Source organism: Heterodontus francisci, unplaced genomic scaffold, assembly GCF_036365525.1.
Source record: "Heterodontus francisci isolate sHetFra1 unplaced genomic scaffold, sHetFra1.hap1 HAP1_SCAFFOLD_561, whole genome shotgun sequence".
Classification (NCBI taxonomy): domain Eukaryota; kingdom Metazoa; phylum Chordata; class Chondrichthyes; order Heterodontiformes; family Heterodontidae; genus Heterodontus; species Heterodontus francisci.
In genome coordinates, this window is record NW_027140389.1 from 539,337 (window position 1) to 554,893 (window position 15,557).

Genomic DNA, 15,557 nt, shown 5'->3' on the forward strand with positions numbered 1-15,557 from the left:
CTGACACCCAGTAACAAAGGCATGCACTGACACCAAGTCACAAAGACATGCACTGATACACAGGCACACACTTACACCAAGTAACACAGTCATACACTGACACCAAGTAACAAAGACATACACTGATACCCAGTATCACAGACACACACTTACACCAAGTAACAAAGACATACACTGACACCAAGTCACAAAGACACACACTGACACCCAGTAACAAAGACATACACTGACACCAAGTCACAAAGACATACACTGATACCCAGTAACACAGGCACACACTGTGGGGTGGGGGGGGGGGGGGCACATTGGCGCAGTGGTTGGCCCCGCAGCCTCACAGCTCCAGGGACCCGGGTTCAAAGAACAAAGATAATTACAGCACAGGAACAGGCCCTTCGGCCCTCCAAGCCTGCGCCGATCCAGATCCTCTCTCTAAACATGTCGCCTATTTTCTCAGGTTCTGTATCTCTTTTCTTCCTGCCCATTCATGTATCTGTCTAGATACATCTTAAAAGACTCCATCGTGCCCGCATCTACCACCTCCGCTGGCAATGCGTTCCAGGTGCCCACCACCCTCTGCGTTAAGAACTTTCCACGCATATCCCCCCTAAACATTTCCCCTTTCACTTTGAACTCGTGTCCTCCAGTAATTGAAACCCCCACTCTGGGAAAAAGCCTCTTGCTGTCCACCCTGTCTATACCTCTCATGATTTTGTACACCTCAACCAGGTCCCCCCTCAACCTCCGACTTTATAATGAAAATAATCCTAATCTGCTCAACCTCTCTTCATAGCTAGCGCCCTCCATACCAGGCAACATCCTGGTGAACCTCCTCTGCACCCTCTCCAAAGCATCCACATCCTTTTGATAATGTGGCGACCAGAACTGTACGCAGTATTCCAAATGTGGCCGAACCAAAGTCCTATACAACTGTAACATGACCTGCCAACTCTTGTACTCAATGCCCCGTCCGATGAAGGAAAGCATGCCGTATGCCTTCTTGACCACTCTATTTACCTGCGTTGCCACCTTCAGGGAACAGTGGACCAGAACACCCATATCTCTCTGGACATCAATTTTCCCCAGGACTTTTCCATTTACTGTATAGTTCACTCTTGAATTGGATCTTCCAAAATGCATCACCTCGCATTTGCCCTGATTGAACTCCATCTGCCATTTCTCTGCCCAACTCTCTAACCTATCTATATTTTGCTGTATTCCCTGACAGTCCCCTTCACTATCTGCTACTCCACCAATCTTAGTGTCGTCTGCAAACTTGCTAATCAGTCCACCTATACTTTCCTCCAAATCATTAATGTATATCACAAACAACAGTGGTCCCAGCACGGATCCCTGTGGAACACCACTGGTCACACGTCTCCATTTTGAGAAACTCCCTTCTACTGCTACTCTCTGTCTCCTGTTGCCCAGCCAATTCTTTATCCATCTAGCTAGTACACCTTGGACCCCAAGCGTTTTCACTTTCTCCATCAGCCTGCCATGGGGAACCTTATCAAACGCCTGACTGAAGTCCATGTATATGACATCGACAGCCCTTCCCTCATCAATCAACTTTGTCACTTCCACAAAGAATTCTATTAAGTTGGTAAGACATGACCTTCCCTGCACAAAACCATGTTGCCTATCACTGATAAGCCCATTTTCTTCCAAATGGGAATAGATCCTATCCCTCAGTATCTTCTCCAGCAGCTTCCCTACCACTGACGTCAGGCTCACCGGTCTATAATTACCTGGATTATCCCTGCTACCCTTCTTAAACAAGGGGACAACATTAGCAATTCTCCAGTCCTCCGGGACCTCACCCGTGTTTAAGGATGCCGCAAAGATATCTGTTAAGGCCCCAGCTATTTCCTCTCTCGCTTCCCTCAGTAGCCTGCGATAGATCCCATCCGGACCTGGGGACCTGTCCACCTTAATGCCCTTTAGAATACCCAACACTTCCTCCCTCCTTATGCCGACTTGACTTAGAGTAATCAAACATCTGTTCCTAACCTCAACATCCGTCATGTCCCTCTCCTCGGTGAATACCAATGCAAAGTACTCATTTAAAATCTCACCCATTTTCTCTGAGTCCAAGCATAACATTCCTCCTTTGTCCTTTAGTGGGCCAATCCTTTCTCTAGTTACCCTCTTTCTCCTTATATATGAATAAAAGGCTTTGGGATTTTCCTTAACCCTGTTTGCTAAAGATATTTCATGACCCCTTTTAGCCCTCTTAATTCCTCGTTTCAGATTGGTCCTACATTCCCGATATTCTTTCAAAGCTTCGTCTTTCATCAGCCGCCTGGACCTTATGTATGCTTCCTTTTTCCTCTCAGCTAGTCTCACAATTTCACCTGTCATCCATGGTTCCCTAATCTTGCCATTTCTATCCCTCATTTTCACAGGAACATGTCTCTCCTGCACGCTAATCAACCTCTCTTGAAAAGCCTCCCACATATCACATGTGGATTAACCTTCAAACAGCTGCTCCCAATCTACATTTCCCAGCTCCTGACGAATTTTGGTATAGTTGGCCTTCCCCCAATTTAGCACTCTTCCTTTAGGACCACTCTCGTCTTTGTCCATGAGTATTTTAAAGCTTACGGAATTGTGATCACTATTCCCAAAGTAGTCCCCTACTGAAACTTCAACGACCATTCTGGGTACTGCCTGTGCGGAGTTTGCAAGTTCTCTCTGTGTCTGCGTGAGTTTCCTCCGGGTGCTCCGGTTTCCTCCCACATGCCAAAGACTTGCAGGTTGATAGGTTAATTGGCCATCATAAATTGCCACTAGTAGAGGTAGGTGGTAGGGAAATATATAGGGACAGGTGGGGATGTGATAGGAATACGGGATTAGTGTAGGATTAGTATAAATGGGTGGTTGATGGTCGGCACAGACTCGGTGGGATGAAGGGCCTGTGAAAGTGCTGTGTCTTGAAACTAAACTAAATACTGACAACTAGTGTCACAGATACACACTGACACACAGTAACACAAACAAACACACACTGACACCCAGTAACACAGAGAAACACTAATAAACAGCAACAAAGACATCCACTGACACCAAGTCACAAACACATACACTGACACCAAGTAACAAAGACATACACTGACACCCACTAACACAGACACACACTGACACCCAGTTAGAAACACACACTGACCCCCAGTAACACAGACACACACTGACACCCAGTAACACAGACATACACTGACACCCAGTAACAAAGAAATACACTGACACCAAATCACAAAGAGATGCACTGATACACAGACACACACTTATACCAAGAAACACAGACATGCACTGTAACCCAGTATCACAGACACACACTTATACCAAGTAACAAAGACATACACTGACACCAAGTCACAAAGACATACACTGATACCCAGGAACACAGACACACACTGACACCCAGTAACAAAGACATACACTGATACCAAGTCACAAAGACATACACTGATACCCAGTAACACAGACACACACAGACACCCAGTAACAAAGACGTACACTGATACCAAGGCACAAAAACATACACTGATACCCAGTAACACAGACACACACTGACACCCAGTAACAAAGACATACACTGATACCAAGTCATAAAGACATACACTGATACCCAGTAACACAGACACACACTGACACCAAGTAACAAAGATATACACTGACACCAAGTAACAAAGACATACACTTACACCAAGTAACAAAGACGCACACTTACACCAAGTAACACAGACATACAATGACACCAAGTAACAAAGACATACCCTGACACCAAGTAACAAAGACATACACTTGCACCAAGTATTTTGACATACACTGACACCAAGTAACAAAGACATTCACTGATACCCAGTAACACGGACACACAATTACACCAAGTAACAAAGACATACACTGACACCAAGTCACACAGACACACACTTACACAAAGTAACACAGACATACACTGACACCAAGTAACAAAGACATGCACTGATACCCAGTAACACAGACACACATTTACACCAAGTAACAAAGACAGACATTGATACCCAGTAACACAGACACACACTGACACCAAGTAACAAAGACATACACTGACACCAAGTAAGAAGAACATACACTGACACACAGTAACACAGACACACACGGACACCACGTAACAAAGACACACACATACACCAAGTAACACAGACACAAACTGACACCCAGTAACACAGACGCACACTTACACCAATTAACACATACATACACTGATACCCAGTAACACAGACACACACTTACACTAAGTAACACAGACATACAATGACACCAAGTAACAAAGACATGCACTGATACCCAGTAACACAGACACACACTTACACCACGTAACAAAGACATACACTGACACCAAGTAACAAAGACATACACTGACAGCCAGTAACACAGACACACAATTACACCAATTAACACAGACATACACTGACACCAAGTAACAAAGACATACACTGATACCCAGTAACACAGACACACACTTACACTAAGTAACACAGACATACACTGACACTAAGTAACAAAGACATACACTGACACCCAGGAACACAGACACACACTTACACCAAGTAACAGAGTCACACAATTACACCAAGTAACAAAGACATACACTGACACCAAGTAACAAAGACATACAATTACACCAAGTGACAAAGACACACACTTACACCAAGTAACACAGATATACACTGACACCAAGTCACAAAGACATGCACTGACACCCAGTAACACAGACACACACTGATACCCAGTAATACAGACACACACTTACACCAAGTCACAAAGACACACACTGACACCAAGTCACAAAGACATACACTGATACCCAGTAACACAGACACACACTTACACCAAGTTACACAGACATACACGGACACCCAGCAACACAGACACAAAATTACACCAAGTAACAAAGACATACACTGACACCCATCAACAAAGACATACACTGACACCCAGTAACACAGACACACACTTACACCAAGTAACAAAGACACTCACTTACACCATTAACACAGACAAACACTGACACCCAGTAACACAGACACACACTTACACCAAGTAACACAGACATGCACTGACACCGAGTAACAAAGACATACACTGATACCAAGTAATTCAGGCACACACTGTGAGGGTGGGGGAGGGGGGGAGCACATTGGCGCAGTGGTTAGCACCGCAGCCTCACAGCTCCAGGGACCCGGGTTCGATTCTGGGTACTGCCTGTGCGGAGTTTGCAAGTTCTCTCTGTGTCTGCGTGGGTTTCCTCCGGGTGCTTCGGTTTCCTCCCACATGCCAAAGACTTGCAGGTTGATAGGTTAATTGGCCATCATAAATTTCCCCTAGTATATGTAGGTGGGAGGGAAATATATAGGGACAGGTGGGGATGTGATCGGAATACGGGATTCGTGTAGGATTAGTATGAATGGGTGGTTGATGGTCGGCACTGACTCGGTGGGCGGAAGGGCCTGTTAAAGTGCTGTGTCTCGAAACTAAACTAAATACTGACACCTAGTGTCACAGATACACACTGACACCCAGTAACACAAACAAACACACACTGACACCCAGTAACACAGAGAAACACTAATAAACAGTAACAAAGACATACACTGACACCAAGTCACAAACACGTACACTGAATCCCAGTAGCACAGACACACACTTACACCAAGTAACAAAGACATACACTGACACCAAGTAACAAAGACACACACTGACACCAAGTAACAAAGACATACACTGATACCCAGTAACACAGACACACACGTACACCAACTAACAAAGACATACACTGATACCCAGTGACACAGACACACACTTCCAGCAAGTAACAAAGACATACACTGACACCAAGTAACAAAGACATACACTTACACCAAATAACACAGACATACACTGACACCAAGTAACAAAGACATGCACTTACACCAAGTAAGAAAGTCACACACTTACAGCAAGTAACACCGACCTACACTGACACCAAGTAACAAAGACATACACTGATACCCAGCAACACAGATACACTCTAACACCAAGTAACAAAGACAGACACTGATACCCAGTAACACAGATACACACTTACACCAAGAATCAAAGACATACACTGACACCAATTAACAAAGACATACACTTACACCAAGTAACAAAGACATACACTGACACCAAGTAAAAAAGGCATACACTTACACCAAGTAACAAAGACATACACTGACACCAAGTAACAAAGACATACACTTACACCAATTAACAAATACACACACTTGCACCAAGTAACACGGTCATACACTGACACCAAGTAACTAAGACAGACGCTGATACCCGGTAACACAGACACACACTAACACCAAGTAACAAAGACAGACACTGACACCCAGTAATACAGACACACACTTACACCAAGTCACAAAGAAACACACTGACACCCAGTACCAAAGACAGACACTGATACCCAGTAACAAAGACACACACTGACACCAAGTCACAAAGACACACACTGACACCCAGTAACAAAGACATGCAATGACACCCAGTAACACAGACACACACTTACACCAAGTAACACGCACATACACTGACACCAAGTAACAAAGACACACACTGACACCAAGTAACACAGACATACACTGACATCAACTAACAAAGACATACACTGATACCCAGTGACACAGACAAACTCTTCCAGCAAGTAACAAAGACATACACTGACACCAAGCAACAAAGACATACACTTACACCAAATAACACAGACATACAGTGACACCAAGTAACAAAGACATACACTTATACCAACTAACAAAGACACACAATTACACCAAGTAACACAGACATACACTGACACCAATTAACAAAGACATGCACTTACATCAAGTCAGAGAGACACACAATTACACCAAGTAACACATACCTACACTGACACCAAGTAACAGAGACATACACTGATATCCAGAAACACAGACACACTCTGACACCAAGTAACAAAGACAGACACTGATACCCAGTAACACAGACACGCACTTACACCAAGAATCAAAGACATACACTGACACCAAGTAACAAAGGCATACACTTACACCAAGTAACAAAGACATACACTGACACCAAGTAACAAAGACATACACTTACACCAAGTAACAAAGACATACATTGACACCAAGTAACAAAGACATACACTGTTTCGAAGTAACAAAGACATACACTGATACCCAGTAACAAAGACACACACTTACACCAAGTAACAAAGACAGACACTGATACCCAGTAATACAGACACACACTTACACCAAGTCACAAAGACACACACTGACACCCATAACAAAGACAGACACTGATCCCCAGTAACACAGACCCACTCTTACGCCAAGTAAGAAAGATAGACACTGACATCCAGTAACACAGACATACAATTACACCAAGTCACAAAGACACACACTGACACCAAGTAACAAAGACATACACTGATACCCAGTAACACAGACACACACTTACACCAAGTAACAAAGACATAAACTGATACCCAGTAACATAGACACACACTGACACCAAGTATCACGAACATACACTGACACCAAGTATCAAAGACACCCACTTTGACCAATTAACAAAGACATATACTGACACCCAGGAACACAGATGCACAGTGACACCCAGTAACACAGAGAAACACTGACACCTAGTAACAAAGGCACACACTGACACCAAGTAACACAGACATACACTGACACCAAGTAACAAACACACCCACTTTGACCAAGTACAAAGACATACACTGACACCAAGCAACAAAGACATACAATGATACCCAGTATCACAGACACGCACTGACACCCAGAAATAAAGACATTCGTTGACACCAAGTAACAAAGACAGACACTGATAACCAGTAACACAGACACACACTTACACCAAGTAACAAAGACATACTCTGACACAAAGTAACAAAGACATACACATACACCAAGTAACAAAGACATACACTGACACCAAGTAACAAAGACATACACTGATACCCAGTCACACATACTCACACTTACACCAAGTAACAAAGACATACACTGATACCCAATAACACAAACACACACTTACACCAACTAACACAGTCATACACTGACACCCAGTAACAAATACATGCACTGACTCCCAGTAACAAAGACACACACTGACACCAAGTAACAAAGACATACACTGATACCCAGTAACACAGACACACACTTACACCAAGTAACAAAGACATACACTGACACCAATTAACAAAGACATACACTGATACCCAGTAACAGAGACACACACTTCCACCAAGTAACAAAGACAGACACTGACACCAAGTAACAAAAACATACACTGACACCAATTAAAAAAGTCATACTCTGACACCAAGTAACAAAGACATACACTGATACCCAATAACACAGACTCAAACTTACACCAAGTAACAAAGACATACACTTACACCAAGTAACAAAGACATACACTTACACCAATTAAAAAAGTCATACTCTGACAACAAGTAACAAAGACATTCACTGATACCCAATAACACAGACTCACACTTACACCAAGTAACAAAGACATACACTGATACCCAGTTACACACACACACACTTATACCAAGTAACACAGACACACACAGACACCAAGTAACAAAGACGGACACTGACACCCAGTAACACAGACACACACTTACACCAAGTAACAAAGACATACACTGATACCCAGCAACACAGACACACACGTACACCAAGTAACAAAGACAGACACTGATACCCAGTAACACAGACGTACACTTACACCAAGTATCAAAGACATACACTGACACCAAGTAGCAAGGACATACACTTACACCAAGTAACAAAGACATTCACTGACACCAAGTAACAAAGACATACACTTACACAAAGTAACAAAGACATACACTGACCCCAAGTAACAAAGACATACACTTACACCAAGTAACAAAGACATACGCTGACACCAAGTAACAAAGACATACACTGATACCCAGTAACACAGACACACTCTTCCACCAGGTAACACAGACAGACACTTACACCAAGTAACAAAGACATACACTGATACCCAGTAACACAGACACACAATTACACCAAGTAACAGAGACATGCACTGACACCAAGTAACAAAGACATACACTTACACCAAGTAACAAAGACAGGCACTGACACCAAGTAACAAAGACATACACTTACACCAAGTAACACAGACAAACACTGACACCAAGTAACAAAGACACAGGCATACACCAAATACACAGACATACACTGACACCAAGTAACAAAGACATTCACTGATACCCAGTAACACAGACACACACTAACACCAAGTCACAAAGACATGCACTGACACTCAGTAACAAAGACAAACACTGACACCCAGTAACAAAGACACACACTGACACCAAGTAACAAAGACATACACTGACACCAAGCAACAAAGACATACAATGATACCCAGTATCACAGACACGCACTGACACCCAGAAATAAAGACATTCGTTGACACCAAGTAACAAAGACAGACACTGATAACCAGTAACACAGACACACACTTAAACCAAGTAGCAAAGACATACACTGATACCCAGTAACACAGACACACACTTACACCAAGTAACAAAGACATACTCTGACACAAAGTAACAAAGACATACATATACACCAAGTAACAAAGACATACATATACACCAAGTAACAAAGACATACACTGACACCAAGTAACAAAGACATACACTGATACCCAGTCACACATACTCACACTTACACCAAGTAACAAAGACATACACTGATACCCAATAACACAGACACACACTTACACCAACTAACACAGTCATACACTGACACCCAGTAACAAAGACATGCACTGACTCCCAGTAACAAAGACACACATTGACACCAAGTAACAAAGACATACACTGATACCCAGTAACACAGACACACACTTACACCAAGTAACAAAGACATACACTGACACCAATTAACAAAGACATACACTGATACCCAGTAACAGAGACACACACTTCCACCAAGTAACAAAGACAGACACTGACACCAAGTAACAAAAACATACACTGACACCAATTAAAAAAGTCATACTCTGACACCAAGTAACAAAGACATACACTGATACCCAATAACACAGACTCAAACTTACACCAAGTAACAAAGACATACACTTACACCAAGTAACAAAGACATACACTTACACCAATTAAAAAAGTCATACTCTGACAACAAGTAACAAAGACAGACACTGATACCCAGTAACACAGACACGCACTTACACCAAGAATCAAAGACATACACTGACACCAAGTAACAAAGGCATACACTTACACCAAGTAACAAAGACATACACTGACACCAAGTAACAAAGACATACACTTACACCAAGTAACAAAGACATACATTGACACCAAGTAACAAAGACATACACTGTTTCGAAGTAACAAAGACATACACTGATACCCAGTAACAAAGACACACACTTACACCAAGTAACAAAGACACACACTGATACCCAGTAATACAGACACACACTTACACCAAGTCACAAAGACACACACTGACACCCATAACAAAGACAGACACTGATCCCCAGTAACACAGACCCACTCTTACGCCAAGTAAGAAAGATAGACACTGACATCCAGTAACACAGACATACAATTACACCAAGTCACAAAGACACACACTGACACCAAGTAACAAAGACATACACTGATACCCAGTAACACAGACACACACTTACACCAAGTAACAAAGACATAAACTGATACCCAGTAACATAGACACACACTGACACCAAGTATCACGAACATACACTGACACCAAGTATCAAAGACACCCACTTTGACCAATTAACAAAGACATATACTGACACCCAGGAACACAGATGCACAGTGACACCCAGTAACACAGAGAAACACTGACACCTAGTAACAAAGGCACACACTGACACCAAGTAACACAGACATACACTGACACCAAGTAACAAACACACCCACTTTGACCAAGTACAAAGACATACACTGACACCAAGCAACAAAGACATACAATGATACCCAGTATCACAGACACGCACTGACACCCAGAAATAAAGACATTCGTTGACACCAAGTAACAAAGACAGACACTGATAACCAGTAACACAGACACACACTTACACCAAGTAGCAAAGACATACACTGATACCCAGTAACACAGACACACACTTACACCAAGTAACAAAGACATACTCTGACACAAAGTAACAAAGACATACACATACACCAAGTAACAAAGACATACACTGACACCAAGTAACAAAGACATACACTGATACCCAGTCACACATACTCACACTTACACCAAGTAACAAAGACATACACTGATACCCAATAACACAGACACACACTTACACCAACTAACACAGTCATACACTGACACCCAGTAACAAAGACATGCACTGACTCCCAGTAACAAAGACACACACTGACAACAAGTAACAAAGACATACACTGATACCCAGTAACACAGACACACACTTACACCAAGTAACAAAGACATACACTGACACCAATTAACAAAGACATACACTGATACCCAGTAACAGAGACACACACTTCCACCAAGTAACAAAGACAGACACTGACACCAAGTAACAAAAACATACACTGACACCAATTAAAAAAGTCATACTCTGACACCAAGTAACAAAGACATACACTGATACCCAATAACACAGACTCAAACTTACACCAAGTAACAAAGACATACACTTACACCAAGTAACAAAGACATACACTTACACCAATTAAAAAAGTCATACTCTGACAACAAGTAACAAAGACATTCACTGATACCCAATAACACAGACTCACACTTACACCAAGTAACAAAGACATACACTGATACCCAGTTACACACACACACACTTATACCAAGTAACACAGACACACACAGACACCAAGTAACAAAGACGGACACTGACACCCAGTAACACAGACACACACTTACACCAAGTAACAAAGACATACACTGATACCCAGCAACACAGACACACACGTACACCAAGTAACAAAGACAGACACTGATACCCAGTAACAAAGACATACACTTACACCAAGTATCAAAGACATACACTGACACCAAGTAGCAAGGACATACACTTACACCAAGTAACAAAGACATTCACTGACACCAAGTAACAAAGACATACACTTACACAAAGTAACAAAGACATACACTGACCCCAAGTAACAAAGACATACAGTTGCACCAAGTAACACAGACATACACTGACACCAAGTAACAAAGACATACACTTACACCAAGTAACAAAGACATACGCTGACACCAAGTAACAAAGACATACACTGATACCCAGTAACACAGACACACTCTTCCACCAGGTCACACAGACAGACACTTACACCAAGTAACAAAGACATACACTGATACCCAGTAACACAGACACACAATTACACCAAGTAACAGAGACATGCACTGACACCAAGTAACAAAGACATACACTTACACCAAGTAACAAAGACAGGCACTGACACCAAGTAACAAAGACAGGCACTGACACCAAGTAACAAAGACATACACATACACCAAGTAACAAAGACATACACATACACCAAGTAACAAAGACATACACTGACACCAAGTAACAAAGACATACACTTACACCAAGTAACACAGACATACACTTACACCAAGTAACACAGACAAACACTGACACCAAGTAACAAAGACACAGGCATACACCAAATACACAGACATACACTGACACCAAGTAACAAAGACATTCACTGATACCCAGTAACACAGACACACACTAACACCAAGTCACAAAGACATGCACTGACACTCAGTAACAAAGACAAACACTGACACCCAGTAACAAAGACACACACTGACACCAAGTAACAAAGACATACACTGACACCAAGCAACAAAGACATACAATGATACCCAGTATCACAGACACGCACTGACACCCAGAAATAAAGACATTCGTTGACACCAAGTAACAAAGACAGACACTGATAACCAGTAACACAGACACACACTTAAACCAAGTAGCAAAGACATACACTGATACCCAGTAACACAGACACACACTTACACCAAGTAACAAAGACATACTCTGACACAAAGTAACAAAGACATACATATACACCAAGTAACAAAGACATACACTGACACCAAGTAACAAAGACATACACTGATACCCAGTCACACATACTCACACTTACACCAAGTAACAAAGACATACACTGATACCCAATAACACAGACACACACTTACACCAACTAACACAGTCATACACTGACACCCAGTAACAAAGACATGCACTGACTCCCAGTAACAAAGACACACACTGACACCAAGTAACAAAGACATACACTGATACCCAGTAACACAGACACACACTTACACCAAGTAACAAAGACATACACTGACACCAATTAACAAAGACATACACTGATACCCAGTAACAGAGACACACACTTCCACCAAGTAACAAAGACAGACACTGACACCAAGTAACAAAAACATACACTGACAACAATTAAAAAAGTCATACTCTGACACCAAGTAACAAAGACATACACTTATACCCAATAACACAGACTCAAACTTACACCAAGTAACAAAGACATACACTTACACCAAGTAACAAAGACATACACTTACACCAATTAAAAAAGTCATACTCTGACAACAAGTAACAAAGACATACACTGATACCCAATAACACAGACTCACACTTACACCAAGTAACAAAGACATACACTGATACACAGTTACACACACACACACTTATACCAAGTAACACAGACACACACAGACACCAAGTAACAAAGACGGACACTGACACCCAGTAACACAGACACACAATTACACCAAGTAACAAAGACATACACTGATGCCCAGCAACACAGACACACACGTACACCAAGGAACAAAGACAGACACTGATACCCAGTAACACAGACATACACTTACACCAAGTATCAAAGCATACACTGACACCAAGTAGCAAGGACATACACTTACACCAAGTAACAAAGACATTCACTGACACCAAGTAACAAAGACATACACTTACACAAAGTAACAAAGACATACACTGACCCCAAGTAACAAAGACATACAGTTGCACCAAGTAACACAGACATACACTGACACCAAGTAACAAAGACATACACTTACACCAAGTAACAAAGACATACGCTGACACCAAGTAACAAAGACAAACACTGATACCCAGTAACACAGACACACTCTTCCACCAGGTAACACAGACAGACACTTACACCAAGTAACAAAGACATACACTGATACCCAGTAACACAGACACACAATTACACCAAGTAACAGAGACATGCACTGACACCAAGTAACAAAGACATACACTTACACCAAGTAACAAAGACAGGCACTGACACCAAGTAACAAAGACATACACTTACACCAAGTAACAAAGACATACACTGACACCAAGTAACAAAGACATACACTTACACCAAGTAACACAGACAAACACTGACACCAAGTAACAAAGACACAGGCATACACCAAATACACAGACATACACTGACACCAAGTAACAAACACATTCACTGATACCCAGTAACACAGACACACACTAACACCAAGTCACAAAGACATGCACTGACACTCAGTAACAAAGACAAACACTGACACCCAGTAACAAAGACAGACACTGATACCCAGTAACACAGACACACACGTACACCAAGTAACAAAGACATACACTGATATCCAGCAACACAGGCACACACTTACACCAAGTAACAAAGACAGACTCTGATACCCAGTAACACAGACATACACTTACACCAAGTATCAAAGACAGACACTGACACCAAGTAGCAAAGACATACACTTACATCAAGTAACAAAGACGTCCACTGACACCAAGTAACAAAGACATACACTTACAACAAGTAACAAAGACATACACTGACACCAAGTAACAAAGACATACAGTTACACCAATAACACAGACATACATTGACACCAAGTAACAAAGACATACACTTACACCAAGTAACAAAGACATACACTGACACCAAGTAACATAGACATACACAGATACCCAGTAACACAGACACACATATACACCAAGTAACACAGACACACACTTACACCAAATAACAAAGACAGAGAATGACACCAAGGAACAAAGACAGACACTGATACCCATTAACACAGACACACAATTACACCAAGTAACAGAGACATACACTGACACGTGGTAAAAAAGACATACACTTACACCAAGTAACAAAGATATACACTGACACCAAGTAACAAAGACATACAGTTACACCAAGTAACACAGACATACACTGACACCAAGTAACAAATACATACACTTACACCAAGTAACAAAGACATACACTTACACCAAGTAACACGGACATTCAGTGACACCAAGTAACAAAGACGTCCACTGACACCAAGTAACAAAGACATACACTTACAACAAGTAACAAAGACATA